Raw genomic sequence first — 12,403 nt, 5'->3', positions numbered from 1 at the left:
CAATGCATTCCATTCTATCCCTTTCGAGACCATTCAATTCCATTCCCTTCCTTTCGATCCCATTCCATTCCATTCCATTTGAGTCCATTCCATTGCATTACATTGGAATCCATTCCATTTGAATGCATTCCATTAAATTCCATTCCAATCCATTCGAATCCATTCTTTTCCATTCCATTTGATTCCATTTCTTTCCATTCAATTCCATTGAAATCCATTCCATTTCATTCCATTCCATTCCAGTCCATTTCATTCGATTCCATTCCAATCCATTCCATTCCATCCAGATCCTGTCCATTCCATTCCATTCGAGTCTTTTCCATTCCATTTGAGTGCATTGCATTCCATTCAATTCGAGTCCATTCCATTCCATTCCATTCGAGTCCATTCCATTCAATTCCGTTCCATTCCATTCGAGTCCATTCCATTGCATTCCATTCCATTCGAGTGTATTCCTTTCCATTCCATTCGAGTCCATTCCATTGCATTCCATTCCATTCTTTTTGAGTCCATTCAATTCAATTCCACTCCTTTCGAGTCCATTCCATTCCATTCCATTCGAGTCCATTGCATTGCATTCCTTTCCATTTGGGTCCATTTCACTCTGTTCATTTAAAGTCCATTCCATTCCATTCCATCCGGGTGCTTTCCATTCCATTAATTTCGATTGCATTCCATTCCTTTTCATTCTTTTCGATTCCAGTCCATTCCATTCCATTGCATTCGAGTATGGTCCATTTCATTCCATTTGGGTCCATTCCATTCCATTTGAGTCCATTCAATTCCATTGAATTCCAGTTAAGTAACTTCCATTCCATTTCATCCTATTTGAGTCCTGTCCACTCCATTCGAGTACATTCCATTCCACTTCATTCGAGCCCATTGCATTCCATTCCATTCCAATCCATTCCATGTCTTTCTAGTCCAGTCCATTCCATTCCATTCCATTCCATTTCATTCAAATCCATTCCATTGCTTTCTCGTCCTGTCCATGCAATTCCATTATATTCGAGTCCATTCCATTCCATTCCATTAGAGTTCATTCCATTGAATTCCAATACATTAAATACCATTCTATTCCATTCGAGCCCATTTCATTTCATTTCATTTCATTCCATTCAAGTGCATTGTATTCCATTCGAGTCCATTCCATTCCACTCAATTCCATTCCAAACAATTCCATTCCATGCTATTCCATTCAAGTCCATTCCATTCCATTCCATTCAATTCTCCTCCATTCCTCTCCTTTCCAATCCATTCCATTCTATTCCATTCTATTAAATTCCATTCCATTCCATTCCATTTGGGTCCATTCCATTTCGATAGAGTCCATTCCATTTCATTCAATGCCATTACATACCATTCCATTCGAGTCCAATCCATTCCATTCCATTCGAGTCCATTGCATTCTATTACATTCATTTTCATTTGAGTCCATTCCAATCAGCTACATTCCATTCCATTCGAGTGCATTCCATTCCATTCGAGTCCGTTCCAATCCATTCTATTCCTTTTTAATCTGTTCCATTCCATTCCATTTGAGTCTATTCCGTTCGATTCCATTCCATTCCAATTGTGTCCGTTCAATTCTATTACATTCAATTGGAGTCCATTCCATTGCATTCAATTTCATTCCATTCGAGTCCATTCCTTTCAAGTCATTTCAATTCCATTCCATTCGATTTTACTCCTTTCCTTACCATTCTAATCCATTCCATTCCATTCCATTCCATTCCTTTCCATTCCATTCCATTCTATTCCATTCCCTTCCCTTCCATTCCATTCCATTCCAATCCATTCTAGTCCATTTCATTCTATTCTTTTTCATTCCATTCCATTCCTTTCATTTCCATTCCATTCCATCCCATTCCATCCCATTCCATTCCATTCCACTCCACTCCATTCCATTCGAGTCCATTTCATTCCATTACTTTCCATTCCATTCGAGTCCATTTCATTCCATTACATTAAATTCCATTCGAGTCCATTCCTTTTGAGCCCATTCCTGTCCATTCGTCTCCACTAAATTCCCTTCCACTCCATTCCATTCAAGTGCATTACATTGCATTCCATTCGAAACTGTTCCATTCCAATCCATTTCATTCGAGTCCATTCCATTCCATTCGAGTTCATCCCATTCCGTTCCATTCTATTCCATTCCATTCCATTCCATTCGAGTCCATTCCATTCCTTTCCATTCCATTCCATTCCATTCTATTCCATTCAAGTCCATTCCATTCCATTCAATTCAAGTCCATTCCATTCCATTCTATTGCATTCATGTCCATTCCATTCCATTGTATTCGAGTACATTTCATTCCATTCTATTCCATTTGAGTCCATTCCATTCCATTTAATTACAGTCCATTACAAGAGTCCAATTCATTAAATCCCATTCCATTCCATTCTAGTCTATTCTGTTCCATTCCATTCCATTCCACTGGAGTCCATTCCATTCCTTTCCATTCGATTCCAATCCATTCAATTCCTTTCTGTTCCCTTCAAGTCCATTCCATTCCATTCCAATCCATTCCATTCCATTCACTTCCATTCGAGTCCATTCCATTCCTTTAACTTCGAGCCCTTTCCGTTCACTTTGAATCAATACCATTCCATTCAATTCGAGTCCATTCCATTCCAGTCCATTCGAGTCCATTCCATTCCTTTCCATTCTTTTCGAGTGCATTCCATTCCATTCAGGTCTTTCCGCTCCATTCAATTCCATTCGAGAAAATGCCATTCCATTCCACTCGATTCCACTCCATTGCATTCCATTTCATTTGAGTCCATTCCATTCAACTCGAGATGATTCTGTTCCATTCCATTCCATTCAAGTCCATAACTTTCCATTCGAGTCCATTCCATTCCATTCAATTCGAGTCCATTCCATTCCATTCAATTCCAATCCATTCAATTCCATTCAAGTCCAATCCATTCCATTCCACTCCATTCCATTATATTCCATTCCACTCGAGTCGTTTCCATTCCATTCCATTCCATTCTAGTCCATTCCATTCCATTCCATTCGTGTCCATTCCCTTCCATTACATTCAAGTACATTTCATTCCATTCCATCCCATCCCATTCCTTTCGAGTCCATTCCTTTCCATTTCCATTAAATTCCATTGCATTCCATTTGAGTCCATTCCATTTAATTCCGTTCAATTCCAGTCCATTGCGTTCCTTTCAAGTCGAGTCCATTCCATTCTATTCCATTTGAATCCTTTCCATTCCATTCATTATAGTGCATTACATTAAATTCCATTCCATTCAATTCAAGTCCATTCCATTCCATACCATTCCCTTCGAGTCCATTCCATTCCATTACTTTTGAGTCCATTCAATTCCTCTGCATTCCATTTGAGTCCTTTCCATTCCATTCCATTCATGTCCATTCCATTGCCTTCAATTCCTTTGGAGTCCTATCCATTCTATTCCATTCGAGTCCATTACCTTCCATTCCATTTGTGTCCATTCCATTCCTTTCGGTTCCATTCCATTCTATTCCTTTCGAGTCATCTCCATTCCATTCTATTCCATTCGAGTCCATTCCATTCCATTCAATTCCATTGCAGTCCATTCCATTGTATTCCATTTCACTCGAGTCCATTCCATTCCATTCCCCTCGAGTCCTTTCCATTCCATTCCATTCCATTCGAGTCCATTCCATTCTATCCCATTCCATTCGAGTCCCTTTCATTCCATTTCACTCGTTTCCATTCCATTTTATTCCATTCCATTGAATTGCATTGCATTCCATTCCATTCAATTCTAATCCATACCTGTCCATTCAATTCCATTCCATTCGAGTCCATTCCATTCTATCCCATTCCATTCGAGTCCCTTTCATTCCATTTCACTCGTTTCCATTCCATTTTATTCCATTCCATTGAATTGCATTGCATTCCATTCCATTCAATTCTAATCCATACCTATCCATTCAATTCCATTCCATTCCATTCGTGTCCATTCCATTCCTTTCCATTCCATGCCATTCTATTCGAGTATATTCCTTTGCATTCCATTCCATTAGAGTCCATTCAATTCTAATCGATTTGATTCCAATCCTTTCCGTTCCATAAGTCTCCATTCCATTAGAGTCCATTCCATTAAATTCCATTCCATTCTATTCGAGCCCACTCCATTCCTTTGCCTTTGAGTCCATTCCATTCCATTCCATTCTCTTTCATTCAAGTCCATTCCATTCCATTCGTGAGCAGTCCATTCCATTCCAGTATTTCCAGTTCATGTCCATTCCATTCCATTCTATTCGAGTCCATTCCATTCCATTCCATTCCTATCAACTCCATTCAATTCCATTCCATTCCCATTGTGTCCATTCCATTGCATTCCATTCGAGTCCATTCCATTCCATTAGAGTCCAATCGAGTCCCTTCTACTCCTTTCCATTTCCTTTGTTTCCATTCCATTCCATTCGAGTCCATTCCATTCCATTCCTTTTGATTCCATTCAATTTCATTCTATTCCATTCAAGTCCATTCCATTCCATACCTTACTATTCCTTTTCTTTCCTTTCCATTCCATTCCATTCCATTCCTTTCCATTCCATTCGATTCCATTACCTTTGTGTCTGTTCTATTCCATTCCATTCAAGTCCATTAAATTGCATTCCATTCCATTCGGGTCCATTCCATTATATTTCATTCCATTTGAGTCCATTCCTTTCCATTCCATTCTGGCTCATTCCATTCCATTCCATTCCTTTCGAGTCCATTCCTTTCATTCCATTCCTCTCCATTCGTGTTCATTCCATTCCATTCCATTTGAGTCCATTCCATTCCATTCCAATGCATTCCATTTAATTTGGGTCCATTCCATTCCACTCCATTCCATTCGAATCCACTCCATTCAATTCCATTCGAGTCCATTCCATTCCATTCCATTCCATTCGAGTCCATTCCGTTCCATTCTATTCTATTCCATTCGAGTTGATTCCTTTAAATTCCATTCCATTCGAGTCCATTCCATTCCATTCCATTCTATTCCATTTGAGTCCTTTCCATTCAATTCCAGTCTAGTCCATCCCATTCCAGTCGAGTCCATTCCATTTCATTCCATTGCATTCCATTCCAATCCATTCCAATCCATTCGAGTCCATTCTTTGCATCCCATTAGATTCTATTCGATTATAGTCCATTCCATTAAATTCCATTCCTTTCCATTCGAGTCCCTTCCATTCCATTGGAGTCCGTTCCATTTCATTGCCTTCAAGTCCATTTCATTACTTTCCATGGTATTCCCCTCAAGTCCACTCCATTCCATGCGATTCCATTCAAGTCTATTCCATTTCATTCCATTCCATTGCATTCCTTTCCATTCCGTTCCATTCCTTTGTATTCCATTCAAGTCCACTCAAATCCATTTCATTCCATTCCATTCCATTCCATTCCATTCCATTCCATTCCATACCATTCCATTCGGGTCCATTCCATTCCATTTCATTCTAGTCCATTCCATTCCATTCCATTGCAATCAATTCCATTCAATTCCATTCCATTCCATTCCATTCCATTCCATTCCATTCCATTCCATTAGAGTCCATTCCATTAAATCCCATTCTATTCCATTCAAGTCAATTCCATTCAATTCCATTCCATTCGTATCCATTGCACTCCATTCGACACCATTCCTTTCCATTCCTCTCGAGTCCATTCCATACCATTCCATTCTATTTCATTCAAGTACATTCCATTCCATACCATTCCATTCCATTCGGGTCTGTTCCATTCCATTCCATTCGATTGCATTCCAGTCCATTCCACTCCATTCTGGTCCATTCCATTCCATTCTATTCCATTCGAGTCCATTAATTTCAATTGCATTCAATTCCATTCGGGTCCATTCCGTTGCATTTCATTCCATTCGAGTTCATTACATTCCATTCCGTTCCATTCCATTCCATTTCATTCCATTCGAGTCCACTCCATTGCACTCGAGTCATTTCCATACCATTACATACATTTCGAAGCCATTCCATTCCATTCGTGTCCGTTCCATTCCATTCCTTTCGTGTCCAATCCATTGCATTCTATCATATTCGAATCTATTCCCTTCCACTCCATGAGAGTCCATTCCTTTAGAATCCAATCCAATAAATTCCATTCTATTCCATTTGAGTGCATTCCATTCCATTAGATTCCATTTCATTCCACCATTCTATTCCATTCATGTCCATTCCATTGTTTTCCATTCTGTTCATGTCCGTTCAGTCCATTCAAGTCCATTCCACTTCAATCCATTCGAGTCCATTCGATTCCATTCTATTCCATTTGAATCCATTGCACTCCACTACTTTCGAGTCCATTCCATTCCATTGCATTGCATTGCATTCCATTCCATTTGAGTCCATATCATTCCCTTCCATTCCATTCCACTCGAGTCCATTCCTTTCTGTTACATTCCATTCTATTCGTGTCCATTCCTTTCTGTTACATTCCATTCCATTCGAGTCCATTCAATTCCATTCCTTTGCATTCGAGTCCATTACACTCCATTCCATTTGAGTCCATTCCATTCTACTCCATTCCTTTCAAGTCCATTCAATTCTACTCTGTTCGAATCCATTCCATTCTATTCCATTCGAGTCCATTTCATTCCACCATTCTATTCCATTCGAGTCCATTCCATTGTTTTCCATTCTGTTCATGTCTGTTTGGTCCATTCAAGTCTATTCCACTCCATTCCATTCGAGTCCATTCGATTCCATTCTACTCAATTTGAGTCCATTGCACTCCATTACTTTCGAGTCCATTCCATTACAAGCAATTCTATTCCATTCAACCCCATTCCATTCCACAAATTTGTTTTCCATTCCATTCCATTCCAGGCCATTCGGGTCCATTCCATTCCATTCCACTCCATTCAAGTCCATTCCATTTTGTCCATTCCATTCTATTACATTACTTTCAATTCCATTCAAGTCCATTCCATTCCCTTGCATTCGAGTCCATTCCATTCCATTCCATGCTATTCCGTTTGAGTCCATCCCTTTCCATTCCATTCCATTAGAGTCTGTTCCATTCCATTCGAGTCCATTGCTTTCCATTCCATTGGTGTCCATTCCATTCCATTCTATTCCATTTGAGACCATTCCACTCCATTCCATTCAAAACCATTCTATTCCATTCGAGACCGTTACATTCCATTCGACTTCATTCCATTCGATTCCATTCCATTCGATACCATTCCTTTTGACTTCATTCCATTCCATTCCATTCGAGTCATTAGATTCCACTCAATTCCATTCCATTTGAGTCCATTCCATTCCATTCCATTCCATTGGGGTCCACTCCACTCAATTCCATTCCAGTCAATTTCATCCTATTCCATTCGATTCCATTTCACTCCGTTCCATTCCATTAGATTCCAGTCCATTCCATTCCATTCCATTCCATTCGAGACCATTCCATACCATTCCATTGCATTCCATTTCATTCCATTCCATTCCGGTCCAGTCCGTTTGAGTCCATCCCATTCCATTCCATTCGAGTCCATTCCATTCCTTTCCATTCCATTCCAGTCTATTCCATTCTTATCCATTCTATTAGAATTCATTCCATTCCATTCCATTCGAGTCCTTTCCATTCCATTCCATTCCATTTGATTCCATTCCACTCCATTCCATTCCACTTTAGTCCATTCCGTTCCATTCCATTCCTTTTGGGTCCATTCCATTCAATTCCATTGGAGTCAATTCCATTCCATTCCGTTCGAGTCCATTCCATTCCATTCCATTCTTTTTGAGACCACTAAATTCCATTCTCTTCCATTTGAGTCTGTTCCATTCCATTCCATTCAAGTTCATTCCATTGCATTCCATTCCATTCAAGTCCATTCCATTATATTCCATTCGATTGCATTCCATTCTATTCCATTAGATTCCATTCCATTAGAGTTCATTCGATTAAATTCCATTCCATTCCATTCGAGTCCATTCCATTCCATTCGAGTCCATTCCATTCCATTCCATTGCCTTCGGGACCATTGCATTCAATTCCATTCTATTCCATTAATGTCCATTCCATTCCATTAATTTCCAATCCATTCCATTCAATTCCATTCCATTAAATTCCAATCCATTCTATTCCATTCCATTACATACCATTCCATTCCGGTCCATTCCATTCCATTCCGTTGGAGTCCATTCCATTCCATTCAATTCCAGTCATGTGCATTCAATTCCATTCGAGTCCATTCGAGTCCATTCCATTGCATTCCATTCGAGTGCATTTCATTCCATTCCATTAGAGTCCATTCCATTAAATTCCATTCTATTCTATTGGAGTCTGTTCCATTCCATTCCATTCCATTCCATTCGTGTCCATTCCATTCCTTTCAAGTCCATTACAATGCATTCCTTTAGAGTCCATTTCATTTCATTCCATTTAATTCTTTTCCATTACATAACATTCCATTCAATTCCATTCCATTCCATTCAAGTCCTTTCCATTACATACCATTCCAATCCATTCCATTCCAACCATTCCTTTCCACTCGATTCCATTCCATTCCACTCCATTCAGTTCCATTCCATTCCACTCCATTCGGTTCCATTCCTTTCCAATCCGTTCAGTTCCATTCGAGTCCATTCCTTTCCATTCCATTCCATCTCATTCTTGTACATTCCATTCCGTTCCATTCCATTGGAGCCAATTCCATTCCATTCCATATCATTTGATTCCATTCCATTCCACTAGAGTGATTTACGTTCCATTCCATTCCTTTCGAACCCATTCCATTCCATTCGCGTCCTTTCCATTCCATTGCATTCCATTACTTTTGAGACCATTGATTTCCATTCCATTCAATTCGAGTCCATTCCATTCTATTCCATTCGAGTCCATTCCAATCCATTCCATTCCATTCCATTCCATTAAATTACATTCCATTCCACTCGAGTCCATTCCATTCCATTCCATGCTATTTGAGTCCATTCCATTCCATTCCATTCCATTCCATTCCATTCCATTCCATTCCAGAGTCCATTCCATTCGAGTCCATTACATTGCATTCCATTAGATTCGGGTCCCTCCATTCTATTCCATTCGAGTCCATTCCTTTCAAGTCCATTCAATTCATGTCCATTCGATTCCATTCGTGTCAATTCCATTCCATTCCTTTCCAATTGAGTCCATTCCATTCCATTCTATTCGAGTCCATTCAATTCCATTCCTTTCCACTTGAGTCCATTCCATGCCATTCCTTTCAAGTGGATTCCATTCCATTCCATTCGAGTCCATTCCATTCCATTCAAGTCCATTCCATTCCATTTCATGAGTGTCCATTCCATTCAATTCTACTGTATTCCATACATGTCAATTCCATTATATTCCATTACATTCCAATCCATTCCATTCCAATCCAGTCCATTCCATTCCATTCGTGTGTATTCCATTCCATTCCATTTGAGTCTATTACATTGCATTGCATTTGAGTCCATTCCATTGCATTCCATTCCATTTGAGTCCATTCCTTTCTGTTCAATTCGAGTCCTTTCCAATCCATTCCATTATATTCCATTCAATTAGTGTCCATTCCATTAAATTCCATTCTATTTCTTTCGACTCAATTTCATTCCATTTGACTCCATTCCATTCTATTGCTTTCGAATCCATTCCATTCCATTCCATTCCATTCTATTCCATTCTATTCCAATCCATTCCATTCCATTCTATTCCAATCCATTCCATTCGAGTCCGTTCCATTCCACTCGAGTTGTTTCCTTTCCATTCCATTCCATTCAAGTACATTCCATTCCATTCAAGTCCATTCCACTCCATTGCATTCTTGTCCATTCCATTCCAGTCCATTCCATTCTGTTCCATTCCAGTCCATTCCAATCCATTCCTTTCTATTCCTTTCGAGTCCATTCCATTCCACTCCATTCCATTTGAGTGCATTCCATTCCATTCGTGTCCATTCCATTCCATTAGATTCCATTCCCATCCACTCTATTTCTTTTGAGTCCATTGAATTCCATTTCCTTCGAGTCTGTTCCATTGAAGCCCATTCCATTTGAGTCAATTCCATTCCATTCCATTCGAGTCCATTCCATTCCATTTGAATAAATTCCATTCCAATTCATTCGAGTCCATTCCATTCCACTCCATTCCATTTGAGTGCATTCCATTCCATTCATGTCCATTCCATTCCATTAGATTCCATTCCCATCCACTCTATTTCTTCTGAGTCCATTGAATTCCATTTCCTTCAAGTCTGTTCCATTGAAGCCCATTCCATTTGAGTCAATTCCATTCCATTCCATCCGAGTCCATTCCATTCCATTTGAATAAATTCCATTCCATTTCATTTGAGTACATTCCATTCCATTCGAGTCCATTCCATTCCATTTGAATAAATTCCATTCCAATTCATTCGAGTCCATTCCATTCCACTCCATTCCATTTGAGTGCATTCCATTCCATTCATGTCCATTCCATTCCATTAGATTCCATTCCCATCCACTCTATTTCTTCTGAGTCCATTGAATTCCATTTCCTTCAAGTCTGTTCCATTGAAGCCCATTCCATTTGAGTCAATTCCATTCCATTCCATCCGAGTCCATTCCATTCCATTTGAATAAATTCCATTCCATTTCATTTGAGTACATTCCATTCTATTCCTTTCCATTCCATTCCCTTCGAGTCCTCCCACTTCAACTGCATTCAATTCGAGTCCATGCCATTCCATTTTTTTCTCTTTCATTCCATTCCATTTCATTCCATTTGAGTTCATTCCATTCCATTCCATTCCATTCGAGTTCATTTCATTCAATTACATTCCACCCCATTTGAGTCCATTCCATTCTGTGTCATTCAATTCCATTCGAGTCTATTTCATATCACTCCATTCCATTCGAGTCCATTCCACTCCATTAAATTCGAGTCCGTTCCATTCTACTCCATTCCATTCCAGTCCATTCCATTCTATTCCATTAGAGTCCTTTCCATTTCATTCCATCCAAGCCCTTTCCATACCATTCCATTCCATTCAAGTCCATTCAATTCCACTCTGTTCCATTTGAGTATTTCCATTCCATTCCACTTGAGTCCATTCCATCCTAATCTATTCTATTAGAGTTGACTCCATTCCATTCCATTAGAGTCCATTCCATTCCATTCCATTCCATTCCATTCCATTCGAGGGCATTCCACTCCATTCCAATCCATTCGAGTCCATTCCATTCCATTCGAGTCCATTCCACTCCATTCCAATCCTTTCATGTCCATTCCATTGCATTCCATTCAATTCCATTCCTTTCGAGTCCATTCAATCCCATTCCATTCCGTTTGAGTCCATTCCATTTCATTCCATTCCCTTCCATACCATTCCATTCCATTCCATTCCAGTCCATTCCATTCCATTCCATTCCATTCGAGTCCATTCCATTTGATTCCATGACATTACATTCGGGTCCATTCCATTCGAGTCTATGCCATTCCATTCCATTCTGTTCAAGTCCATTCTTTTCCATTCTTTCTATTCCATTTGAGTCCATTCCATTCGAATGCATTCCATTCCATTCAATTCCTTTTGAGGACATTCCATTCCATTCCATTCCATTCCTTTCCTTTCCATTACATTCCATTTGATTCCAACTCATTCGGTTCTGGTCCATTCCATTCCATTCCATTCTCGTCCATTTCTTTAGAATCTATTCCATTCCAATCGAGATCACTCAATTCCATTCAATTCGAGTCCACTTCATTAGAATATCTTCCATTCCAATCGAGTCCATTCAATTCCATTCAATTCGAGTCCACTTCATTAGAATATCTTCCATTCCCATCGAGTCCATTCAATTCCATTCCATTCGAGTCCATTCCACTCCATTCCATACGAGTCCATTCCATTCGACAACTTTCCACTGGAGTCCATTACATTCTATTACATTCTAGTCCATGCCATTCAATTATTTTCTACTCAATTGCATTCCATTCCATTTGAGTCCATTCGATTGCATTCCATTCCATTCGAGTCCATTCCATTCCATTCCATTCCATTTGAGTCCATTCCATTCCATTAGATTCCATTCCATTAGAGTCCATTCTATTACATTCCATCCCCTTCCTTTCGAGTCCATTCCATTCCATTCGTGTCCATTCCATTCCATTCCCTTCTAGTCCTTTCCATTCCATTCCATTCTATTCCATTTTAAGTCCAGTCCATTACATCTCATTCCTTTCCATTCCATTCCATTCGAATAAATTTTATTCCATTACCTTCCATTCCATTCAAGTACATCCCATTCCGTTACATTCCATTCCATGTGAGTCCATTCATTTCCATTCCTTTCTATTCGTTTCCATTGCACTCCATTCCATTCGAATCCATTCCATTCCACGCCAGTCCATGCGAGTCCATTCTCTTCTATTACATGTGA

This window comes from Pan troglodytes, chromosome 8 (assembly GCF_028858775.2).
Source record: "Pan troglodytes isolate AG18354 chromosome 8, NHGRI_mPanTro3-v2.0_pri, whole genome shotgun sequence".
NCBI lineage: Eukaryota > Metazoa > Chordata > Mammalia > Primates > Hominidae > Pan > Pan troglodytes.
Note: the sequence above shows the minus strand (reverse complement) of the source record.